Genomic DNA, 27,116 nt, shown 5'->3' on the forward strand with positions numbered 1-27,116 from the left:
GTGCATCTTCATTGATATCGCTGGGGAAAGGTGTATAGTGAATTTCAATTTCCCATTAAACGCATGAAATACATATTTATTTCATAGTATCAGAGTTCAAATCCCATCCACCATAACAATGCCGTTTTGATGCACAGGTACATCGGAATTTATCTCCTTATTCAACATTGTCATCGATCCGAAATTTCATGGGAAATATCTCGTATTCCCGAGAAATAGTTTGACGAGTTTTAAGTTTTCGTTCACAGCTTCTAAAAGCCAAAGTTACTTTGCAACGGAATTCTCGTTCCCCCGAGAATTTCCGTTCCACAGAATCATTGAAAATGCGGTTATGTTTGGTTGCAAAGCCACAAGTATAAGACTTACCAGCACCGCCGCAAGGAACGTCTCATTCACAAGCCATTATTCAACACGCGTAATGAACGACACTTTTGTTCCGGAACGTCGTTTTCCCCCAACACTTCGTAATGCATTAGTTTTTCTAATTTATGCTCCAAAATTACGAAACTCGAACCAAGAAGTCTTTCATTCCGTACTCTGTGCTTCTACGTATTTCATTTTTGCGAGAGACAGTAAATTCCCGAAAGTTTCGGAAGAAAATGAGTTTTTCCCAGAATATCAAGTAATTTAGATATTCGTTCTTCTCTCAATATGCCGTTATTGAAAATATCAAAACCCTTTACGTTTTATAACTACATAATACTTTTAAAGGAAATTTATACCTTTCTGTGATTAGATTTTATTGAAACTCTATACCTAGATCACGGTTCTTCAATCACTTGTCCGCAGACCGGCGCCGATACGTGAAAATTTCCTGCCGGTCCGAGAAACATTTTGACCGACTCATATAGTCACTGCATCATTTTAGATTTACTAAATATTATCTCTCTCTCTATATATATATATATATATACACTGCTCAAAACAATTAGGGGAAGCACATGGTTTTAACAAAATTACGCAAAGATGTATACCGATAGGTAACATAAAATGAATCATCCATAATTTAAAGCCTAGCAGGAAACGGAAGAAGAAAACTTCATATGCAAATCACAGTTCATGACGTCAAAAACCAGAAAAAGGAGATAAGGGCAGAAATCGGGATGTTGCAGAAACGTCTGTTTTACTGCCGTAACTGTGAAATTCGATTGCGCAGTATTTTTTTTTTTTTTGAGACAAGGTAATTTTCGTTATTTTTTGCGCAGGGCAAATAATTCATCGCAATTGTTTATTTTTTTGAATTAATAAAAATTATTCCCCCTGTTTATCTCTCTTTGCTGGTCCGCAAATTATTCCCCCCTCCTTTTATATAGCAATTATAATACTTGATGTAATAATTATACTATTATACTTATTGTAATACTTGTATTAATTCCTAATACTCTGAGTATAGTTTATCGCGAAAAAATACTCATCCGAATACAGCCAATTTTTCAAAATGTCTTAATGAACACGTAGAGAGATTTATGTAACAGGAAAAAATAGTTAGATTTTTGACCACCAGGTGAATAAGGAACACTTTTTTTTTTATTAAATTTTCTTTTTTCCTCCCATATAGCGTATATTTCAAGTTTCGATGGCATACCTCCATCAAACCTACGTAGCGAACGTCTGGTTTACGTATCCTATAGACACTTGATACGTACGCTAAAAATGGACCTTCAAAACTTGAAACAAAAGAAAATTCAATAATAAGAAAATGCCACTTACTCACCTGGTTTTCAAAAATTGAACTAATTACTATTGCATAGTCTCAGTCTCTCTCCCATGGTCTCATTAAGATATCTTGGATATTTGGCTGTATTCGGATGAGAGTACGAGAACTTTATAATGACCCTGTATTTATTTTGTGCTCCTCCGCAAATTATTTCCTCATTTAATTAACTTGTTATCGATCCTCAATTTATGTCCCCTCATAAATTTTTTTCCGTCCGGGCTAAAAATTATTTCTCTCATTTGTTATTATTAATATTTTTTCATTTTTTTGTCGGTCTGCAAATAATTCATAATGTCTATTTATTTATTTTTTGCCGGTTCTGAAACTATTTTCCGTATTTATTTATTATTACTGTTCCGCAAATTTATTCCTCCATTTTTAATTATATTTATTTTTTTGCCGGCCCACAATTTTTTTTCTTCTATTTATTCATTTTTTCTCATTCCACACATTATTTCTCTCATTTATTTATTTTTTGTCCGCAAAATGTTTGTTCCCTTTCAACCAGTCCGCGAATTTTTTAAAACTATTTTTACTACTCTGCAGCAGTAAAAAAGATGAAGAACACTGATGCAGATGACATTTTTAACTCTTTTACGACCACGGGCTTAATATTACGTCCAAACACCAGTGGAATAAATTCAAACAAGTTCTTTGTGTTTTCTTCCCTCTCTCTTCACCATCGTGAAGCTTTATCAGTGGTGTTATCAGCCACCTCGTTGGGCATTTTGCCTGTTGTGGCGTTGTATTTGTATTTGTATTTATAGTAACCCTATTTCTTGAAGTTGCCTTTTCTTTCCCTCCTTTCTTTCTACACTCCTGTTTTCACATACATAATGTATATTTATGCCAGGGCCGTAACTGGGGGAGGACAGGGGGGCAAAGAGAAAATTTAGAGGGGCGGGGGGGGGGAACGAAGAACGCCGTTAAAAAGTATCGAATTTTAAAGTGGTAGGATCGGCAAAATAATGTTTGCCACGGGTGGCAAAAATGCTTTCTCTGCTATATACATGAAAGAGAAGTCTAAAAAACCTTCTTATGTATCTTATGTAATATACTTTTCCCTTTTCTATTTTTCTTTTCCGCCATTATTCCTTTTCCTTACGTGCGGTTAGATCAGGACAAGGTTACCAAATTTATCGCCGATTTGTTAAATGAAGGTAATCCAAATCTCTTGCCAAAAGTTTGTACGTGAAGTGTTTAAAGTTTTCTATGAAGGCATGTTCTGAATAATTTTTTTGATGGAATCACAACACAAATAGAAACATAATATTCGAAATGTGACAAAATAATTTTTCTCCTCAGTATTGCTAGCTAGTGAAGATCGGACAATAGTATCCGTTCGAGCATTATTCGCCAATTGGCGAGATAAAAATCGCCAATGTATCCTTTCAATATACTGTATCATAATAGATAAATTATTGAAGGAAAAAAAGGTTAATGATATCTCTTTTTTTTCTTCTCCACGAGTTCTTCATATAAAATGACTTCAAAGTCATTTTCCAAGTTCAAAAATAATCCATATTAATGGAGTTAATGGATTTCTCTTCTATATTGGAAAAGCAAGATCAAGCAACTCACTTACGCGCCCGCAGTTTCGTCAGTTTATTATAAACACCTCCCATCAGAAAAAATTACCAATTTTGTATTCATGCCATTCGGGAATGTTTTTTTTATTGATGTTATTTCGTATGAAAAACACTCTTAAAATCTAAACCAATTTTAAAATATGCCTGAAGCGTTACAAATATAGGCGTACGTAACACAGCGGATATAATTGCAAGCAAAAAACTTTAAATGTATTTTATTTATTTAGTTTATTTTTTTTTTTTGCAATAAATATCTGTATTTGGCAAACTGCTACGAATAGTTCTTTTCAAAATTGGATCTGAATCTGGAAACGATTTAAAGTGATCCCTCGTTGCACTACAAAATTGAATTTTAATGGATGACAAGGGTGTAATTTCTTTCCCACGTGTTCATGCTTTTGATAATAATTTAAAAAAAAAATAAACATGGGAAATGAATTATCCTCGAAACCGATGCCCAGAAGAAAAGCTCGAAATAACGTGAAACTATAAGAGTTAAAGGTTATTCGATGCCATAACTTTGATAGTTGTTTTGTTGTGTATTTCTTCCGAATTTTTATTTTGTTTTAAATGCATACACATGTACATTGAAAAACACGACTCTTTTTACTTGCCAGGCATCTTTTTGGCAAAATTCCAGATAAGGAATTTTATTTTATTTTTTTTCTCATTCTTCCTCTGCATTTTCATTAAGAGATGATGTTGATGATGCTGCTGCCACCGCCCAAACAAGAGAAGAACACTTGTTTTCGTTCCACCGTTAACTATACATATAAAAAATTTTTGCTCCTTTATTTTCCTCCTGTTTTGAAGTTTCCTGGCACAGATCCTGGAAATTCGTATAAAGAATATGTCAAGTGCTTTTCTTCTAATGTTAGTTCCTCTGCCTTTTCTTTCCATGTTTTTTCCTTCCTTTCTCCAAGTTTTTCGTCAGCGAAAAACTTATTTTTGTTTTTTCTGCCCTTGTTCTTTACTAGTAATCATGTATGAGAACTTCACGTATGCCATGATCATCAGTTCTGTAGAAGTGTTCTGATGCTAGGATAAGTGCGATGTTTGTGCGAAAATAGTGCCAGTTTGTTGCTGACATTAGTACTTTATCAAATACCATAGTTGGAAGCTGAGTGTTGATCTAAGTTCTGTTTAATCTTTCAACTGAGTTAATGATCAGTGATCCAGTCTCTCCATATTCGCAAAAGAAAAGGTATTTTCTATTGTTCCGGTGTTTCTTCTTTTTATGGAAAATAGATGGCGTTTGCAAGTGGAATAACACACACACACACACACTAAAAATTGAAAATTTCTTAATTCTACTTTCAAACAAGTTTTTCAAAATGTTTAAGCTACAGCCACGTTCATGTCCAGCCTGTACAACCAGCCCGAGTGGCATGGTGGTAAGATACTCGTCTACCATCGTGAAGGTTGTTGGCAGGGTCCCGGGTTCGAACCCAAGGAAGGATATAGATAGGAAATTTCCCTAACGAGCACGAGACGACCACCGATAGACATCGCCTTCATTTCCAACCCATCTCTCTAATGGCAGTAAATTGCAATATAGCGATATGGCCAGAGTGGTGAAGTAGTAGCCTGTAAAACCAGACGGGACTTGCTGCTGAAATTATTTGGCGCACATAGAAAGAAATAACACTTATGCAAGTTTGGCATGCCGCTTTTTTTTTTCTAGTTGGCGCACCACACAAAAGTTGAGAAATGGATTGCATATGTTACGGGGTGAATGTGATAAACCGGTTATAATATACATAATAGCAGGTTACTATACATACTTAACAATAATCTTGGTAAGTGAGGAATTTATTACTTTTTTAACGGTGATTATATGCATAACGCTTCGATATCTCCTTGAGATGAGAAGAGGGGGTGTGTCTGGTCCTTCAGGGTGATTATGCATAATAACCAAGTGTCATTAATAACTTTGATAAATACTTGAAATTCATCGCCTACATCTGTAATTAAGTGTAATAGGTGAATTTGATAAATACGAAAAAAATTCCAAATGAGTCTAGTATGTGTTGTAATGAACGTAGTCGTACCACGATATAATGATTACAAATTTTACGATCGTACCCCGATATAATGGTACAATACATGTACGAATTATTATGTATAGCATATCACATATGGTACGATTTATCATGTAAACTAAACGACACGACGCTTGGGTATTATGCATAATCATCGGCAAAAGTGATAAATTGAAGAAAATTTATGAAACTTTCCAAAATGCTTGGTAGGAATGCATAATGACTGGTCATTACGCACCATAACCGCATTTAATACATCTAAAACCGTGTGTAACATATATATTCATATATTTCTCAGTATAATGAAATACAATTTATTTAATCCGAACTTCAAATTAGTATTGAAACGTTGATGCCACTTCATCGTTTTGTTCATACAATTTCAATGTAATTAAGGAAAAGTATATTGTATCAAGATTAATTTTAGAAAACAAGTCCATAAAATCAGTTGGTTTCTCTTTTGTAAAATATTCATGGATTTGACGTATCGAATATTTGTTACAGAATCTTTTCATAACCAAAGGGGTAAACAAATTATTTACAGTGATTTGTGATCAAGCGACAGAAACATGAAAATACTAACATATTGCGTTCGAAATTATATACGTCTGTCTATTAAATTACTCTCAAAGATTTGTAGTAACTAATCTCATTATGGTCAAGGAATTCTTAGCCTGCATTAAACATTGTCTTCCGGCGAATACGATTCAACGCGATCCATTTCAATTAGCAGCTGATATTTTGTAATAATGCTCCGGGAAATGAATCGTTTCTGCAATTTAGCTTCACGTTTCATCATCGAAGTTCATGTAAGATATCATTCATCCCTCCACCTATGTTACTAGTTCTCAATATTTCAGAATATCTTAACCACTACATGACATCGCTTTGTATAATATGATTTATCGAGTTACGGAATACAATAAAGACTGGTTGAAGTTCAGTGTTGTCCTAATGATTCAATGAAACAACGAGTTAATAAATGCATGGGATTCGAGACATGTTCGCCAATTTAATTAAATGAAATCAAACTTCTAATTTATTTACTGTATAAAATTTCGAGTATTTATTAGCGATAGTGGAAAAAATGAGATTAATTAATTTATTAGATTACTTCATATGATTTTATTTTCAAATTTGATTCCGATTTATAAATTTTCTTTTTAATTTGTATATAAAAAACATATTATCTTGAACATTGCAGAGGATAACAAAACCACCTGAGGATCATACGATGCATACTGGTATAGATATTAGCAACTCACTTCACGCACATAATTCTGACGTATGTAAAAATGAATAAGACGGAAAAAAAAACCCCTACGAAATAGCATATGAAAATAAAGATGAAAACATATTCATAATATTTAAATGAATCAAATTATCATTAAATAGAGCTAAAATTAAATAGACATGTGAAGATTGGTAAAATTTTCAAAGAAATTAGCACAAAATATTAATATTAGTGTGTGGCAAACAGGAGTTTTAGTTTCTCAAAAAATATAATATCAGTCATTATATACGGGGTGATTATAATTAAAGTTTCCATATTCTGAATGGTTTTTCCTCAAAAATTACTTTTCTGAATACAGACAAATTTTAGGATATCTATTTAATGAGACCATGTGGAAAAGATAGATGCATGCTATAAGTAGAAATAGTTCGGTTTTTGACCACTATGTGAATGAGTAGCAGTTTTTATTCAATTTTTTTTCCATGGTCATATAGCGTATATACCGAATTTCTATGGAATACCTCAATCAGAACGGGCACTTCATAGGTGTGTGCAGTGTCAGTATGCTGAAACTACTCAGACTTATGTAACGCCAGTTCTGGTATAGAGAATAGATGCCAAATTAACAGTGAGACCATCTGAGATAATATTTTAGAAATATTGTTTTCTATATTAGTAATGGAAAGTATGAATATTTTTTTACAACGAATATTATCTTTTTAAAGAAATAGTCTTTTTTTTTCATTTTGAATTTCGTTGGTCAAACTATTGTACTACTTTGTGGCTAAAAGTAAATGAACATTTTACACAAAATATTTTTATGTAAAAATTATTTCATTTATTTATTATTTTTGTTTATCCTTTTTTATAAACCCCCCCCCCCGAAGATAAATCATAATATCAACACTTTATTCTTAAACTTCATTGTAATAAAGATGAGTTTTGTTTCCAGCGGAATATGTCGTTCGATAAGCGATATTGTTTCTAAATGATTATTTTGAAAGTTACTGTAAAGTAATATTTTAGTAGCTTAAATTTCAGGAAAAATAAATTTGCCTTCATTGTTATTAGAAACGACTTTGTATACCAGCTACTATAATAAAAATAAAAGTTATAAGAAAAGAATTAAGAAATTTCATAAAATTGATTCAGAGATTTCTGCGTTGTTATACTATATTCGGAATTTTTTTTTTTTTGTGTATCTTCCAAATACAAATTCATAAAAATTGGCTGATCTTCTTCAATGTGGCCCATTGTACCACAGCTCTGCCACACATTGTTTGTTTCACAACTTGATCAGAGCCTGGCGAATATCTGAAAATCTGAAATTAAAAAAAAAAAAAAAAAAATCGGAATCCAAGATTTCCATGCTTTAAGAATGACTTTTGGAATTTTTTATTTGATTTGATTAGGAAACTGCGCGTTTTTAAAAATACAGTAATATCCGGAAGTTACGCGATAGATTATACAACGACAACCACGCTAGTCAAATAATAAGTCGGTGTATAAGTCGGTGTACTGTGTACAGTTCACCATAGAAATGCATATAAGTATTTGTTAATTGAGGCTAAATTCTTTGAAAAACACGTGTATTGCATTTTTCTCTCTATTATTATTATAATGCAATGGTACTCTTCTATTCCTTTATAAAATCTAACTCCCGTTGTGACTGCAATCCGTTTCTGTAAAATTGACTGTATTCCCTAAAATCTTTGTAAATTTAAGTCGCGTTAAATGCTTCAAATATTTTGATATTACCTTAGTCCATCAAAAAAAAAAAAATAGAGCCGCTTGTATTTGTAGACAAGAAAACAACTTTCAACCATGAGTTGAAATTAATTGGAAGTTACAGACCATGTACATTACCACCAATCAGTCATCAATGAATCATTGTCATCACTTTATTACATCAAATTGTTTTTAAAAAAAAAACCGGCATTGGACTTCAGGTATGAAATTGTGACCATCTTTGTAAAAATTGCACATACCAAACAAGTCTTGGGATTCCACTTATAAATCCGGAAAATTTTACATCTTTATATACTGTAGCCTCTCCCAGAATTCAGCGTAGTGTTTCATTAAGTTTCGCGCACTGATCGAATAAACCAATTCTTTACTTGATTGTCACTTAATAATCTCCACTATTTTAGCAATGATTATGATTGAATTTCAGACATATGCATTTTTCACCGAAAAACGCCTTACTCCGAAATTGCGCAAATCTTAGTACCGTATAATTAGTCGAGAAATTACTGTACAAAGCATGCATATCCCTTACAAAGATTTGTTACTTCTCTTTTTTACGCGAAAAACTTGATGACCTAAGCATGAAGATGTGACCTGGGTATCTCCTATTTATTTTTACTGGTTTTCATATAAGAGGTTGAGAATCAAAGGGGTCTATGTCACTGGAGCGCATTTTTTTTTCATAACAAAGCATTATTTCTATAGTGTCTTGCAAGAAAAAAATCATTTCCAGGAAAACTGGTGTTTTGGTAGCTTTTAGGAAAGAATGTAACGTTAGAAGTAACTTGGACCACTTTGATTCGCAAACCAACACATAATGATAGACATAAAGATTTACAGATAAGCCCCCCCCCTCTCTCTCTCTTGATCACTTTACCAAAAAAAAAATCTATCATTCCATTATTTGATACAAATTGTTTTTTCGGGTTCGAAGACCGTCGTCCGGTCTTGGACTTTGATCCAGTTTATCAATTCTCCTGATGATGCCAACCACTAGTGTTGGGGAAACGTTGAGAACAAACTCAAACGGACGACGGTCTTCGAACCCGAAAAAACAATTTGTATCAAATGATGGCCGCGAAAACCTTATAGACTATTCCATTATTTGTAATGATAAAAAATTGGCATTTCTTTCTCTCTAATCCTTATCACCATCATTTCCCACAAATTGTTTGAATGCAATTACACGTTAGCGTGTATTTGTGATTAGTGATAATGATTACACATCTCAGCCTATGTAAAACGCACAAAACACATATAAAATTTTACTCTGGGTAATCAGAATACATGTAGGCTACATGATTTTAGGATCAATTAATTTTCGCTCCAACTTTAAGTTCACATCAATAAATTTTCTTCGGATACAAATAAAAGAGCTTTTAAAAAAATATTTTCCTCTTAAAATTTGAATATGAATTATGAGCATGGATATCAAGATGAATTTGTTCAAGAAACTTTCCGAATTGTAATTAATGAGTTGTTAGTGGATCAGATGAACGAAAACAAATTAAAATGAGTAAGAAAACTTGCTTTCTTTACTTGTTTTTCGGTGATTAATGATTCCCAATGAATTCGGTTTTAAAAGGAAAATTCTTAACAATAATTCATACTGGGATAGGGCTGAAAATAAAAAGTAACAACAAATTTTTACTTAATTATCGGCTGTTTATGATGAGAATTCATAGATGAAATGTGAAATAAATAGGTATTTTTTTGAATGGGAAAATATTTCTCTAAACAGATTGGATTATAATTACTGTGATATATTGAAAGGTACGTTTTTGAGATGAAAACTTTGAAAAATGATCTTGAATTTATTTCTAATAAATCTCGTTTGTCAACACGAACTAAGAAAGAATTGAAAAATTTTCGGTTTCAATAGAAATGATTCATTTCCCGATATTCAATGAAAAAAATTGTCATTAGTATTTTGAATAATTATCTAAATTGAGAAGAAATGCGAGTCAAAGCTTGAAACGAAGAAAGATAATAAACCTGGTGTGTAATTTACATCCACGCCTATTGATGTAGTAGAATTTACATGAATGACATTCGATAAAATAAAGCATAAGTATGCATAGGTTTGATTATAATTATTATCTCGATGGGAAAAGTGTGTAAATGAAGTTGTAAGAAAAGCTCCGTTACTTTTAAAAAAGATTTTTAAAAACAATTTCTTTCTAAGTTAGAAAATCTTTAACATATAAAGAGAAATTGTATGGAAAATATGAGAGCTATCATTAGTTCGATATTAATTACTAGGATATTTTCCTAATAAAACAAAATAATAAAGCGGATAAGTTGAAGTAGTTTTTCTATCATTTATAGTTTACTTTCATTATTAGAATCTCCTTCGAAAAGAAAGGTTATCTTTTGACAAATGATGTTCCAAATTGAATTATTTAAATGAAATATTCATTAAAATAGTTTATTTATCCATCCATGTAATTACACATGGATACAAATATTCCCTGGAAACCAACCAACTTTTAATCCGGTTAGCTTCATTAGAAAAAAAACAATGTATTTGGTAGAAAATATTGTCGAATAATATTTTTCCAAGAGTGAAGCAATATTCTTTTTTTTAAATGTATAATTTTTAGTGCCAGACTGAGATATTGCTAGCTTTCATAATAAAGTGGAAAACGAATATGCATATCGTATAAATCAAGAAGAAAATACTTGAAATAAAAGAAATTTTCAAATATTATGCATTGCTTAGTGAATTAATCAAAAAACAAGTAGTTATTATTCATAGTATTTATAGTATACTTTATGTCAAATAATTATAGTGATATTGAAAAAAATAAATTACAATTTTTGGGAGGAAAATAACGAATTTTATTTTTTGCCATAGATTTTTATAGGGAAAATGTCACAATATATTATAAACTGATTCAACTGCGTATTCCTTTTGCCCTTAATCGCTCACAAAGATTTTTATCATTACAAAATTAACTTCTTAAAACTCGAAAAATATAATTCAATATCATATTAATTTTGTGGATTTCTTGAGGGATTTTTTTTAGTGGAGAAAAAAAAATTAGTTCAAATTTTCGTCGATAGAGGGTACTTCACGAAAGCTAATCATTGAAAATTCTCAAATCCGAGTGTTGTAAAATGCAGGGTGTACGATTAGCATCTTAATTCTGAATTTATCTGCTGCTAGCGCTTACATGAAGTGTTCATTTTGATGTCGACATTGGTGGATGAAGCATGATTGGTGAAGTTGTTTTACCTCAGCGTGGTAGAAGCTTTTCGGACACAGAAGATATTGAAGGTTCAGATCCAGTCACTCCAACCTGATTGGCGTGCGGCACTCCCTATCGAAAAAAGTTGAGCTATTTTTGTACCAAAATATCCCTTTCGTAATCCACCTTATAATGTACCAACCCCTTCAATTTTTATGAATTTTTAAACTACTGATCAAGTAGTTGTAGTAGTTTCAAACTTGATCTACAATTCATTATGTATTATATTCATACCGATAAGTAGAGCCAGTTTTATATGCAAATACATGAGTGTATATGCATTTTCATATTTTGGGGTTTTTTAGCATTATTGCATATAAATGCATAAAACCAAAGAATTTTCAGAATAAGTACATGTTTTTGAAAGTTTATCAATCGCTGTTTTTTAAGAATTCTTTGAAATAAATATTGATCATAATATTTCTTCTTTTCCGCAAGTGGGATTTAGTAATGCTCGTATATATATATATATATATATATATATATATATAATACTGTATTTTCCAAATAATCAACCGCTTTATTTTAAGGCTGTTTCTACACATATGTTAAAAGTGTTAAACTTTTTTTTAGAAAGATTGTCGAAATTCTTTTGTTACTGGTATTTTTCACTATTGAGTAGCTGCAGAAAACTGAACTAAATAAAAAATATTTAGAAGTTACTGTATTTGCATACGTAGAAGTTATATACATGTGCAGAGTATATGTATGTGGGGATATATATATACATACACACACATATATATATATATACAAATACAAATACAAATACAACGCCACAACAGGCAAAATGCCCAACGAGGTGGCTGATAAAAAGATGCCCATAAAAATATGGTTGTCATATGTTTCAAGTGTATGTGTCATATGTTTTAAGTGTATGTGTCATATGTGTCATATGGTTACATACATATATATATATATATATATATATATTGAATGGATAAGCACTGAGAAATAGGAAATATGTACTTTAAAACTATTAATTATACATTTCTTACCAATTATTAACTGTACTGTTTTTTTTTCTTCATATTTTGGAAATTTTAAGTGCATATTTTGACATTTTTAAGTACATTTTGGCATTTTTAAATTCATATCTGCATATTTTGAGAGCCTATTTGACTACTTTTTAGTGCATATAATCCGGGCTCTACTGGTAATAATTACGGTGGGGGGGGGAATTTACAAATTTAATTTCATGAATATGTGAATATTCATGAAATATATATATTCGAAATTTTGAAAATAACCAGCGAATATTTTATTCCAATGTTTATAACAATAAATCAGCTATGGATATAAATTTATATAAATGATCACAGATGACCACATCAAGTATAATGGGTATCAATACACGTTAGGGTTCAAAGAAACGTACATACAGAGTGTCCTTTAAGTACTAATGTTGTCTTTATCTCATCAACCGTCCGTCGTAGAGGTATGACTTCAGTATAAAAAATGCTCAAAAAGCGTTCAAAATTACCCTGTACCAGTATTGAGAGTGAAAATACAGTGTGTAAGAAAAAATTAAATTTTTAAATGGTCCCTTTTTCCTTTAAGGGGGTCTCATACCTTTTAACATGGTGAAAAACTATGCTTTAATCGAAATATCATTAAAAATACTATTTAACCATAGATTTTTACACATGTTCTTGTTGTACGTGCTATACTATGTTGATATAAAGTTTTACATATCTATCTTAGTATGTATCATAAGTATCTTAGATACTTAAGATTTGTAAATAAAAAAAAAATTCATTAAAAACAGCTTGCGCGCATGATAAAATACCATGACATCAATGCAATTGAGTAAAAATTGATTGAAAATAAAGAAAAGTGTTCATTCAATAACACACACAGTATAAAAATTTAGATTTTTTTTTTCATTTTTTCACACACTGTACACTTATTTTCACTCTCAAAAAGATTCAAGCTTTTCACTCCCTTAAAGGAAAAAGGGACCATTTAAAAATTTAATTTTTTCTTACACACTGTATTTTCACTCTCAATACTGGTACAGAGTAATTTTGAACGTTTTTTGAGCATTTTTATATTGAAATCATACCTCTACGACGGACGGTTGGTGCGATAAAGGCTGCATTAGAACTTATGGAGCACCCTATATAAATGGCGGAAAGAATTTGCTGTTTTTCAATTGTGGTACGATATATATCTTTTTCCCCCTTTTTTTTTCTTCGTCTCTTGAATCCTCAGGTGTTTGAAGCTAAGTTATTTATGTGTCTCGGGTCAAATTTACTTCATGAGTCACGTATTTAGCCAATAGAGTCTCGAGTGATTTGGAACAACGTGCAGATATTGGAGTCTCTTCCATGTCACTGGAACCTTTTTCAGAGATTGCCTTCAATTTATTTCATCCTTCTTTTTTTTTTATTCTCTCTTATTTTTTTACCTTTTTTCCCCTCTTTGGAGGAAATTGGGTTCATTTTGGTACTTGCGAGAGTTACTTTCTGGAAGTCGGCACGTAAACAGCATGTGATTTTCTCTCTTATGCATTATATAAGAACTACTTTAAGGTATTTCATTTGCTAAAAACATCATTCCTGGTGCATTGTTGTAATGACGTCTAAAGTGGAGTGAATTATCAATGTAATTAGAGAGCTTGTTTCACAGAATTCCGTAAACATTTCCAGCAGAAGTTTTAGAAATGAAAACCTTTTTCCTTAAGAGTGCATAGTTTCGACTTCCGACATGCAAATGTACTCATGGCAAAAAAAGACCTTATTAAAAATCTCTAATCCAAGGGTGTTCACTGTTCATCCTTTAGGAGAGTCACTTTTCATTGATTTGAAAACGTGTCACGGGCAACTCAAGTGATCTTCAACATCGCCGCAGGTTGAAGGAGTGATCTGCAAATGTGCCGCGGGCCGCTAAAGCGCACTGGAACTGTGCCGAAGGTCACTTGTGTAATCTGTAAATATGGCGTGGGCCAGTTAATTCTGCAGAAGTGTCGCGAGACACTTAAGTTATTGGAAATGATCGCGGGCCGCTTAAATGACCTGCAGATGTGCCGCTGGCTATCTGAATAATGTAAAACTGCACCGCGGGCCACTTAAGTGACCTACAAATGTGCCACTTAGTCCACTTCTACAAAATTAGGTTTGAGGTCACGGGCCACATCAGATGGCTCCGAGGCGGTTAAGTATGCATGTTGTAAGACAGAGGATGAAAAACACTGGCTTAACTTTCTCTCTAACCAATTTATAAAACCTCTACGTAACTTCCCCGCCTCTGTATTCGTTTTGGTTCCTGTCTTAGCAGTCAGCACAGGCTGCATATTATTTCTACAATTCATTTTTTACCGTCCGCAAATTATTTCTCCTTCAAGTATATAAGGTATATTTTCGTTTCTTCCATTAAATTTAGCTTTTTTGGTTCCACAAATTCTTTCCCCATACTTGTTCCTTATTTTTCCCATTTATTTATATTTTGCGGCTCCGCAAATTATTTGTCCCGATTGCTTATTTTTTTCCGCGAATTATTTCTCCCGTTCATTCATTTCTTGGCTGATTCTCAAATTATTTCTCTTATTTGCTGTATTTATGTTCTTTCCCGTCCTCGGATTTCTCTTTCTCTCAGTTCCGCCAGTCTGTAAAATTGTTAAACTGCTTTCACCTGTCCGCAACTGTAAAAGGGTATTACTGTTCTATGCATTACTCTAAGCCGCTTCCAAGCTGATGAAACTACCGGATAGCATAATTGGTGTGCTTTTAAAAATAGTATTCGAGTTGTAAGAAAGTAATGGGTAGTCTCAAAATGTTAATAAAATTTAATATACATATACACTTACGCGTGTGAGCATATTTGAAGTATTGACAGACACTAAATAATTCATAAAATGTTACTGATCTCATCTTTTTTTAAAAAAAATTAAATATTATAATAAATAAACATATGATGATAAAGTAATTACCAATAATCCATTATTATTATTGAAAACAGATTAATTCCATTCAAAATTAAAATATTCTTTACCAGTCTTTTTTTTAAATAAAATTTTAATCACCTTTTTGAGCCTATACAAATACAAATACAAAAACAACGCCACAACAGGTAAAATCCAACGAGGTGGCTGATAAAAGGATGCCCATAACAAATATGGATGCCATATATTTCAAAAATAAAGCAACCCAATTAAAAATGCAATTGCAAACAATATATTAAAATATTACACAATGTCCACGAAGAATACTTATGAGTGTCTTATTCTAAGTATGGATAGCTTCTAGATTTACCCCAACATGTGTGTTAGAATTTAATACCGCCGGGGGCGGGGTAAGCTATTTCATTAAAACCCTATTAGAGAAAAACCTTCTACGATACCACAACCTGAAATTGTCCCTTACCAATCGATGCTGCTGTCCTCTTGTGAAAGCAGTCGATTGACGGTGTACTAATAATTCATGGTCCATCCTATTCATCCCGTTGGAAATTTCAAACACTTCGATCATATCTCCCCGCGAGTGCCAATAAGGACACGCGCAGCTCTTCTCTGCATCCCTTCAACCCTCCGTAGGTATAATATCCAAAACCTTACATCATACACCAGTTCAAGACGAACTAAGCCTCGGAAAAGCGAAAGAATGACTTTAGGAGAACGCGAAGAGACCTTTTTGAAAATGAGACCAAGCATTCTATTCGCTTTTTTTGACCACCGCTGAACAATGTTCAGAAAACCTAAGCCGCTCGTCAATGAGAATTCTCAAATCGGTGACCCTAGTTGCACTCGGGATAGCGACACCATTCAACTCGTAAGAGAACCGTGGGTTTTTCGAACCAAAATGAGCGATCATGCACTTGTCAACGCTAAACGTCATGCTCCATTCATTTGCCCGTGCTCCAATTCTGATTAGGTTGGTCTGGGGCAACTCCCTATGGCTTTGATTCCCGACTACCTCCTACTAGCTTTGTGGCATATGCAGTATAGTATGCTTACAATTTACTATACTGTAAGACCTCGGTATAACGTCATTTTTTACGTCGTACGACCTGTAAACCACTTTGTTATTGGTCCCTGCCAGCATAATTGGTTAATTGGGATCACTCGTTTTCAAGTCAATCCACTTATGAAGGTTTTTTTTAAGTCCCAGTAGTGATGTTATACCGAGCGAAATCTGACTAGCATGGATGGACGTATTTTTTCGAGTGGAAAAATTGTCATTAATATTACTTTTAGTGTCCTAAAGTTTATCACGTAAAATTTACATAAATATTTTCGCTGAAATCAAAATCGTAGTACATATACAGTCGATCCTGCTTATAACATACCGACTTATAACGTTTTTTCGCTTAGGACGACTTATTTCCGTGGTTTCAACTCTAAGTATTTCTCATTAGTATTGCCCGTTTAAAACGTTTTCCCGCTTACAACGTTTTATTTATCATGACGGATTTTTAAAGAAACGTTATAAGCGGTTTCCACTGTATTTATACTTGTTTTGAGTCATAATGTATTAAAAAAATATTTGGAAATTTATATAACGCATATATATAAAAATTAAATTTATAAAATTCATCGGAATATGTTATAGATTAGATAAACACAATAAAGACCATGAACTTAAAATTGTCACAACACTTCTACACTTAACAGGGCTTACTATATATCTCTCTTCACATTTCCCCTTCACGCAGACCAGGTAAACTACATCGCAACAATATTGGAAAGAAATTTGAAAATTCGCATTTTCTTAATCAAAATTCCAATCAAAACTAACTCCCGAACAAACAAATCACGAAATTCTCGTTTACATTCTACACGAGCTACTCCTCTTTTGTAAAAACAAGAATTTCCCCCACATCCAATTTCCAGATAGTGACCAAAATCTTATATCTTTGAAATTAAATAATAATTTTTTCCCCTATAAAATAAGAACTCCGTACGTTTCTTGAAAATTAAGTTTCAAGTAAAGAATTGACGAAACGGATAAGAAAACTTTATAACAGCCGAAACCGAACAAATAAAAATTAATAAACAAATAAAATACAGGAAATAAAAGATTTAAGAAAAGTTCCCAATTTGCATAATCGAAACTTCAAGTGGAAAGCGTTTACAAAAGACTTTTCGAGAAAAAAAAAATGTTTTCTCCCTTCGTTTCCATTTTCAGCCGTTTTTCGTCTCGAAATTTCGAGGTAAAGGTAAATTGGTCAATTAACGTTAATAGCGTCACGAAAGGCTCGGGAAGCTCTCGTTGTTGTTTTATTTTCCCCTTGTTGTTATTGAGCCATTATCATCGAAATGCGCTGAAAATTTAATTGAAATTCAAATTAGAAAATAATTTTTTTTTCTATACAATCAGCTTTTTTTTCTCCCCCAATGAAGTAATTTCACTTTAATAAATATGTTCAATGAAATTAAAATCAAACGCATTTTTAATTACTTTTTTACTCAATCCATGTGGTGACTTTTTAATTTTAGTTCTCAAAAAAGAAATCTTGAAAAAGGAAAAATACCAATTAATATTTTAATTTCATCGAGCAGTAATTGGAGATATTTCTTCAGGTTTTCTTGTTTAAAATCCGTTATCTCATAGGATATTGTGTAGAAACTAAAGAGCAATTTCTAAAACAAGTAATGAAAATACGAAATGACACCCACTGCCACATATTCATTAAAAGCATTTTTGATTTTATTCATTTTTTTGCACTTTATTTTATTTTTTTTGTAATTTATTTGTGATTTTGCTTGTATGTCTTGAAGAAATATTTATATATATATTGTATCTTTTTGAATAATTTTAGTTTAATTAATATCCTTAGTATTTTTTGTGTGCATGGAAAGTCGAATTTTCTTCAATGTCAAATTTGTGTAATTTAGCTATATTTATCATTAATTAGAATTTACTTTCAGTGTAAATATTAATAAAAATGTTAACAGTCAATTTTATCATTCTACAATTTTTTTAACTATCTGTGCTCATTCAAATTTAGTTTTTCAATCAGTTTTTCTGAGGTTTACGTGTGCGTGTGTGTGTGTAAAACCAGAAATTCACGCTTCGAAAACATCAGAGCTTGAATTCATTTTAGATTTGAATCTTTGTAAAACATTCTCTCATTTATCATCCTCGAAACCTTGAATGGTGGAAGGAGGGCGTCTCTGAGTGTAGGCTAAGCTTACAGTCTCTTCATCATATCTATGCTGATTCGAAAACATTATCGCGCTAAGCAAATGACTTTAATACGGTATAGTATACTTTGAACTTTCTGGTGCTATTTTTGGGCTAGACAAAAAAATACAATGGATCCAGTAAAAGAACGTTTGACGGTAGGCAAGGACCAAGCCCTCACCAGGTAAAATAGATAGGTTAATAGGCTTTACATAGGTTGAATACAATAAGAAGAATGAAGATGATATGTGATAATCAAGGTGTGAATGATGTTGATTTATCATTCAATACAATCGCAAATGATGAAGACTAATTTATTGGTTTCTATGATATTTCTTCAGATATTTTCAAATACAGGGCGTCCCGTAAAGAGTTAAACAAATTCAATTTGTTAAAATTTGAAGGAATTTGTATATTTGAATGCTGTCTGCAAAAAATATTATTCTCACGAAGGAGGATTTTTTTTTTGGTACGGAAAAACTTTTATATCAAATTTTGGTCGATAGAAATTTTAGTCGTAGCACGAAAGCAAATCAGACGTGATTGGAACAGAACATTTATTCTGTCTCTTATACTCCCGAAATGTTCTTCAGCCGGTGATTCGTGGCAGAGGTAAAACATTTTCACCAATAGTGTGAGTGCTTTATCCACCTATGATAGCATCAACATATCACAATGAAAACCTTATGGACGCACTAGTAAAAGAAAAATTCAGAAATTAGCTTTTAATCATTCATCCTGCATTTTATAGGACTATGATTTGCATGTTTTCAGTGATTTGCTTTCGTGCAGTACCCTCTGCTGACAAAAAATTGAACTAGTTTTTATTTGTTCACTGAAAGAAATCTTTCCCCTTTCGTGATTGATTGACTGATGACCGCTCACGCACAGAGCTGTTGTGCAAGACAACTTCCTCTCTTCACTTCCTAGGAGGCTGGGTCGTGTCGGAGAGCATCTTATATTTATTCAACAAGCGAAATACTTACATACATTCTATGGAAACAATTCATCAGAAAACATTGAACGCGATACAATCGCGCGAACAACTTTTCAAACCGCATTCACATATACTAATTCCTCCATATTTTTTTTTTTTTTTTTACAAATTTTTAAAATATTTACGAATTAATGGGACACCGTCTTTGCGAATGATTCATAAAAATACAGCACATTGGTTTTTCTTAATATTGTTAAATAGTGTCATTTTTCTACAATTTTGAGTTATAGTCCGATTTAAGCTTTAGTTAGTATCTTAAATTAGACATGATATCAATTGATATGACTTGAGGAAAACAGCAAACTTGAAATTTACGTATCAATAATGTCACAATTCCCAGATTATTTACAAAGCTGCGAATTCATTGGTGTATTTGAAATCGATAAATACATTACAACGATAAGATACCCAGAATCTAATGGTACTTAGTAGCTGAAATAAACTCAATTCTCCCAAATAAATATTTGTTAATTTAGTTTATGTTTCTATAAACTTCTTTTATTGACTATGAAATACCAATGCAAATGCATTATCGAGGTTTGCGCTCTTCTGAGGTATTTTCTTGCGGCTGCAAACACTCGAAGGAAGATTAAATGTACGATCATTATGTTGTCTGAGAGTGCAAGAGAGGGAGAGATAACTGAGAGAGAAGATCTCATAAATATCAAACGAATGTTGCGATCAAGGAGAACATGTAACATTTAACGGCTTTGAATAGGTGATAAAATTTTATTGAAAACTCCGTTTATTTCTTCGTCTCTTTTTCGAAGACGTACTTCATAATGTCTGCTCATTCCTCTTACTTCTCGGTGCGGTTTCGTGTAATTTAATATCCAATATAAAATATTACCTGAAATGCATTTCCAGGCATTAAGTATCTTCCATATTTGGTATTGAACGTGGTTTGATTTCATTCTTTGGTGCCTTACGTTATCATGTTTCATTCAGTAATCTTATTATGCATTAACTCGAACCTCTCTCTCCTCTCGTTAACAGCTATGTAACTGGAAATAAAATCGGTATGTTTTCAAATCAATATACAGTTGTCGTAAATTTTACTTTGTTAATCTATATTATAGGCGTGATAAAGATTTCATACATTTGCAATCGTAAAATATTAAAGTACAGTGCATCTCCCGCTAGTAATGTTTTAGAGAAAAAAAAGTTGTAAGCGGGGGGGGGGGGGAACGCTTTAAACGGGAAATCCCAATGACTTGTAGTAACAGCGGGACCACGAAAATCCGTTGCACTAAGAGGGAAAGCGTTCTAAGTGGGAACGTTATAAGCTTGATCCACTGTGTCATAACCAAATCTAATTGCTGTGTGACTTTTAAATTCAATTCAAAATACTAACACGAATGAAAAGCCGGAAAAAATCATTAAAACTATATATTTCTGATCGTACTGCTTTTACAGGCCCATATTGGAAACGTTCAATGCTTCAAAAAATTCATATAAAATACATTTATTGATGTAATATCGCTTTGAAAATTCAGTAAAACTCCTCTCAAAATGGACACCCCGCAGATGGGGTCACCCCTCTATTACGGCCAAATAATAATTTCCCCATTCATAATAAAATTATGCATTTCAAACCCCTGACTAACGGTCACTACCCTTTTTACGGATGGTTTTCTTTTGTCTCGTCGGTGTCCGTAAAAGAGAGATGTTACTGTATATAACTGCCTTAGTGATTCAAACTATAATACGAAACAGTTCGGATTGCAAACTTTAAGGAAAAACCAAAAAGAAATGCCAGCAAAACATTTTAGCAAATTAGCGAAATCACAGTCACACATGCTCTGCAATAAGCAAAGAGTTGTTATCGTTAATTGGGACATGTACCAGAAAATTCAAAATGTAAAATGGAAAGAGAATGACCTTATCTTTTGTGAAAAGTCAATTCTGAATTTCAATTTTCAAACTGGATGCAGTAATAGGCGTTTAAAGGACCCTCTGCATGTATGCAAAGCTACGCAATTAAGGTTTTAAAATGAGTATACATTTTTGTTTTTACCTGATATTCATGTTTGAAACAATTTACATCGGACCATTCCCTCTTTCACAGCAAACACTTTCATAAAGTATGCAATTGAAAAAGACCTTTGAACCTTTATTTACTACATTATGAAGAAAATAAGGAAAATAAAATAATAATAAATAAAATGTAAATTTATAACAAAAATAAATAATTATCATATGAATTATATTTGGTAAGTCAGTTTAGTTCTAATTAAGGACAAAAAAAAATTAAAAATACTGTTTTGAAATACTTCGTTACTATTATAACGGATAAGTACCTTCAAAACATATGTTAGCATCAGCGACGTTCAAAAATCGTGCGCTTGACATGATTTCCTTTACCATATGACATTGAAAATAAATTTTTCAATAACATCACTTGAGGATTATTTTCCCAGTAAAAAGGGTATTTTTTTTTTACAAAAATGTCATTGAAAATTAATTTTTCCTGCAATAATGATTCTACAAAGTACGAAAGACTGGATATCGGGCGGAGATGAATGAAGTTCGGCGAAGTATGAAACAGTGGACAGTGACATCGTTTCTCTTATTAATGATTCTGTTTAGCAATATGCTATGGGCACTGATTTTTTTCCTGACAATAATTTTTTTTGAACCGTCAGATTTTTCTCAAATATACAACATTTTGGTTTTTCCAGCTACAGAGACTGACCATATTTAATTTAGAAAAATACAGGAAATAAAGTTCCTAAGTATATACGAGAAAATATGGAGCATGGCAAAATAATTCCATATAAAGTTTCTAAAAGTGATATAAACTTACCAGTTATGAGATGTTCGGTGAAAATCACCAATGGGTGGGAAATGGAGGGCCACTGCAAATCGCACAGTGAATTATAATATATTTTACGAGAGAAACGTTGAAAAATGGCAAATAAATGAGATGAAAAAATTTGTATTTACAGTCAAGTTATAATATTATAAAAAATTATAATTATTATAAGTATAGTTATTTAATATAATTATATTTATGGTACTTATATAATATTTATATTGTCAACAATTATTATTGTTAATAATTATAAAAATGATACATTTTTTTGTAATTATTATAAAAATTTGTTTTACGTTAATAACGTTCATGTATTCAGAAACCGGGAAAAGACTGTACATTTTTATAAAATAAAAAATTAAGATGGTCAAAAATATGGGTCTGATAATCACCAAAGTGTAGCAATATCTAGGCATATGTAAATTTCGCTAATAAAAAATTGAGAAAAAAGTGTAAATAGCAACACACTTTGGGTTGTTTTTGTTTTGTTTTTTTGCATTTGAAGTATACTACTACTATTACTTAACCGTATATACAACTCGTAAACATTCCTCTGTAAATTTCCACGAATTGTTACATGCAGGACATGGTGTGTTGTGTATAAACATGGCCCTAACGCATTTATGTTGCTGAAGTTATACCTATTTCGGGTTATAATGGTAACATTTGAAGTCTGCATGACATAACCAAAAGACTGTCAGTTCACTACTAGAAGTATTTGTCTGTTAACATGATCGTTTCTCCCCTCCCGTGACACACCTTTTAAAAGAATATTTTTCGGAAAGTCTTCACATATATTTTGCAAAAGAACCACATGCAAATAGGTGATGTAGTTTTTGCAAGATAATATTTGGCTTTTAAGCATATAAGGACACAAAAAACAAGTTTTGAGCAAAATTATGACCAATTTTCGCTTTTGAAATTGCAAATTATCTACATTTCACAGAAAAGTAGTAAAAAATCATCCTTTGCATTTTATTTGTCAAAGTTCAAAAATTTCGCATGATTCGCATTTAGTTAGCATTTATCGCATTTATTTCGCAAATTTCGTACTTTTCGCATCCATTTCGTAAATACGAAATTTACGTATCCCTAGTAATAACTTTTATGAATCATAGATTTTCAAACAGCGAATGTGAGAATCTCAGGTTTCTAAACCTTCAAAACATAATATTCTGTATGAAAAAGAATGAGTTTCACAAATAGTATTCGAGCAACAATTCTTCATTTGAACAGTACAATGAATAAAACAAAGGGTGCATTACAGAAGGCGATAAAGAAAAAATCGAATTGGCGGGGTTTATGATGGATGAACTTGCAGAATACTTCGAGCAAGATACGAGAAAATACTCATGAATATGTCACGAATAGGATAAATAAGTTTGATAAAACGCACCAGTGTGCTTCCCTTAATTAAATTAACATCAGGAAATCGTCATAATTTGAAGCGACTATCTGATTATCCAATAACACAATTATTCAAAGATATTTCCTGGCAGTAAAATCATACCTAACGTTATGAGTTCGAGCCCAAAAGAAAAATAATGTGTATGATATCTCCATGGCTGTACGTATACTCAAGCATTGCAAATAAACGTTATATTGCAGTATATTTTTCGTTTCTTTGGCGTTCCAGAAAGAATGTTAGGTATTTAGGAATTCCTTGTGCCAACTGGCTCTGTGCCATAAGGGTATGAATAATATTTTAAATACGAGAGCAATGTTTGGGTCTTCATTCCACCTAAATAATGTCTTGAACATAAAGAAAGATGATTCTAAGCAAGTAGCTTTCTCTGCAAACTGAATAGCTGTATTTCGAAATGGGGATATGGTAGGATATTTTATTTATGAAATATGCGAATATTGTAGTTAGTTTCCTGTTGAAAATTCTTTGCAAAGTACCTACTGCACGTGACCAGCTCATTCACTGAATAAACTGGAATAGCATTAGTTTTACCTTATACAGATCATTAATTTACTGTCATTAACGAGTTGTGTTGGAAATGAAGGCGCCATCTATCGGTGGTGCCTCGAGGGAATGCACTTAGGCGATAGTCCCCGAAAGGAATTCCTCTTAGGGAATGCTCTGGAAGCCTCTGCTGGTCCAAAATGTGGATATGTTTTGGACACTTTTGCACAAGGTAGAAGCGGACCTTTAGCTCCACAGAGGCACCGATCGTTGTTAGATTTGTGGAATTTGAAGAGATAAATTGAAAGATAAAGAAGAGATTAAAAGAAAAGAACCGCTAAATTTCTGCCAAATGTAAGTCAATAGATATCCTGCAATAGCTATATTTTTCACATATTATCTGTTATTGTTATTATTTTTATTTGTATTTGCATAATAATTTTTAAGCGTATGTGTCAGATATACCCACAATTATACTCTGACAGAGAGATCTTGGAATTTTCCAATATCGGCGGACAGTATTGAGTCTTTTCTTCCATCAAAGCAAAACCAATACAAATAGCTAGAATGAAAATCAATATATCTATTCTGACATGTTTCCCGTCGAATTCTCCATCAACTTTTTTTAACCCTGGAAAAAAAAGAATGTACCACAGTATACACTTGACTATCCGGCCTAGTTAGAAATTTATACACAATAATTCTCCGTGATTCCAAGGTGCACAGAAACCGGTTTTGGGGTGTGGCTCGCAAATAGACCATTAAAATCTCCCGCTCTGTGCTAGCCACACTTCAAAACCAAACCGGTTTTTTCACGGATTATAGCTTAATTGGAAGGACATTGCGCATGCGTTCATACTATATAGTGTATATGATATTATGTTTTCACCAATCAAGATACATAAAAGAATTTATCCTAAAACGCAAAATATATAAATAATTTTTATTCTTGGCCCATTAATAAAGTAATTTATTAATTAATAATAAAGTTTTCAAAGATATATTTAATTCAGTGCAAATACAAATACAAAGGTCACAACAGGCAAATTTCCCAACAAGGTGGCTGACAGAAAAGATGCTCATAAAATTATGGATGCCAAATATAACCAGAATACAGCAATTCAGTATAAAAGCATATACCATAAATCACGAAAGAAAAAAACTCATAACTAGTGCTATGTAATACACTACGCATACAAATGATTATGGTTGTCTTAATCTAAGTATATATGGCTCATCTATTTATTCCATATGTACGCCACCGAGATAAGGTATTCAATTTATTAACAACCTTATCAGGAAAAAACTCCCTGCGTCACCACAACCTGGAATTGTCCCTCACATAACATTTATTAAACACTCGCCTGTACTTATAGAGGCCCGAAAATATGAATGGGAGCGGGTTTTTGGTATAAAAACGATGTTTTTGACGGTATGGTTGGAGGTAGAAAGTGAGCACTGATAGAAATCCGGCCCATCCGGCTTTTCTGTTATCCGGCCCGCTCTTCCGCCACATTAGGCCGGATAGTCCAGAGTCTTCTGCATATGTTACTGCCAAAGTCCGAATTTGGCCCCTTCGCGAAGTGGCCAGCCCAGTTGACCCAGCCAATGTCTGCAATTCGGGCTTTCGCCGGACTTTATGGTTAGCTATGGCCATAATTACCACAAAAATACGCCAACGCGGCGATGACCCCGAATCATAGGGATTGATCGTGTTCCCGATTGAAGTTCCGAAATTTGTTGAATAAATATCAAGTAGGTCAATACATGACTGTTCTTTTTATTTCTAATCTCTGAATTTATCCATTGGATTTTCCAGGTCTGTTATTTGTTACAAGATCGGTTGAATGAATTCACACGCTGAGAAAACGTTCTATTTTCTTACGGTCGGCTTGATTTACTGAAGATGGTAATTCAATGCAGCACATCTGGGTCAGTCCCAGTGGACGAGAAGATACACTCACGTCCATTGGCTTAGAGAAATAACCTCCGGGTGATTCAAATCCCACTGTCCCTCGATGGTTGGACACCTAAACAAATACGGGTGGTCTATTGTTTCCTTCCTTCGCGGTCAACCTCATCAATAACGGATGCCACGTAGAGCGTAAATTCTCATCGTACAAAGTACATTTGGTTCGCCAAAATAGACTTCACTCTTCATTAATCGTTGCTCGAGATAATCTCGTCCAAAGTAAGACGACTAACCACTTCTTTATACGAGAATTCACTGGATTGAAATTTTTCTCGCGGATCTGGTGTGAGTACACCAGAAAATAATCTCCAATACTTCCTCATTTAGACTGGGATTACACTATAAAATATTGATAAAAGATCTTTCACAAAACTTGAAAAAACAACCAATAATCCTATTTGTAAAAATTCTCTCGAATGTTTTATTACTTTTCTAATATAATTCTGGTCACAGACAACTGGCTTCCTTTGGAATGTAAAAACGTATGCACGAGTTCAATTACGTTTCCGATTGTCATTCTAAGCAAGGGGGTGCACAACCTCCGCCCGCTAAGACGTTTCAACCTGCCCTCGGGGAAATCGGATAACGCCCATTATCGCAAAACAAAACCGAAAAAAAACGCAACTGCAAGCAAATATCAATCATAACAAGTATGACATCCATATTTGCTATGGGCAGCTTTTTCCCAGCCACCTCGATGGACATTTTGCCTGTTGTGGC

At 32.8% G+C, this 27,116-nt stretch overlaps 1 protein-coding gene and 1 long non-coding RNA gene across 5 annotated transcripts in view; one reads left to right on the forward strand and one right to left on the reverse strand.

Moving 5' to 3' along the window:
- The window catches only part of LOC149081649 (uncharacterized), a 558,055-nt gene that overhangs the window by 403,975 nt on the left and 126,964 nt on the right, over nucleotides 1-27,116 (reverse strand). The gene's annotated exons all lie outside the window — the stretch shown is intronic.
- LOC149081650 (uncharacterized) overlaps nucleotides 1-27,116 on the forward strand; it is a 265,111-nt gene that overhangs the window by 167,869 nt on the left and 70,126 nt on the right. The window contains exon 1 of one of the 2 annotated variants that reach the window (XR_016193324.1): nucleotides 4,315-4,510. The exons of the other annotated variant lie outside the window; for it this stretch is intronic. This is a non-coding gene — a long non-coding RNA (uncharacterized LOC149081650). Of the gene's footprint in view, nucleotides 1-4,314; nucleotides 4,511-27,116 lie in introns of those variants that run through there. 2 annotated transcript variants of the gene reach the window in all.

Source organism: Pholcus phalangioides, unplaced genomic scaffold (assembly GCF_987345545.1).
Source record: "Pholcus phalangioides strain wild (caught in Gottingen) unplaced genomic scaffold, Ppha-v1.0 ptg000009l_1, whole genome shotgun sequence".
NCBI lineage: Eukaryota > Metazoa > Arthropoda > Arachnida > Araneae > Pholcidae > Pholcus > Pholcus phalangioides.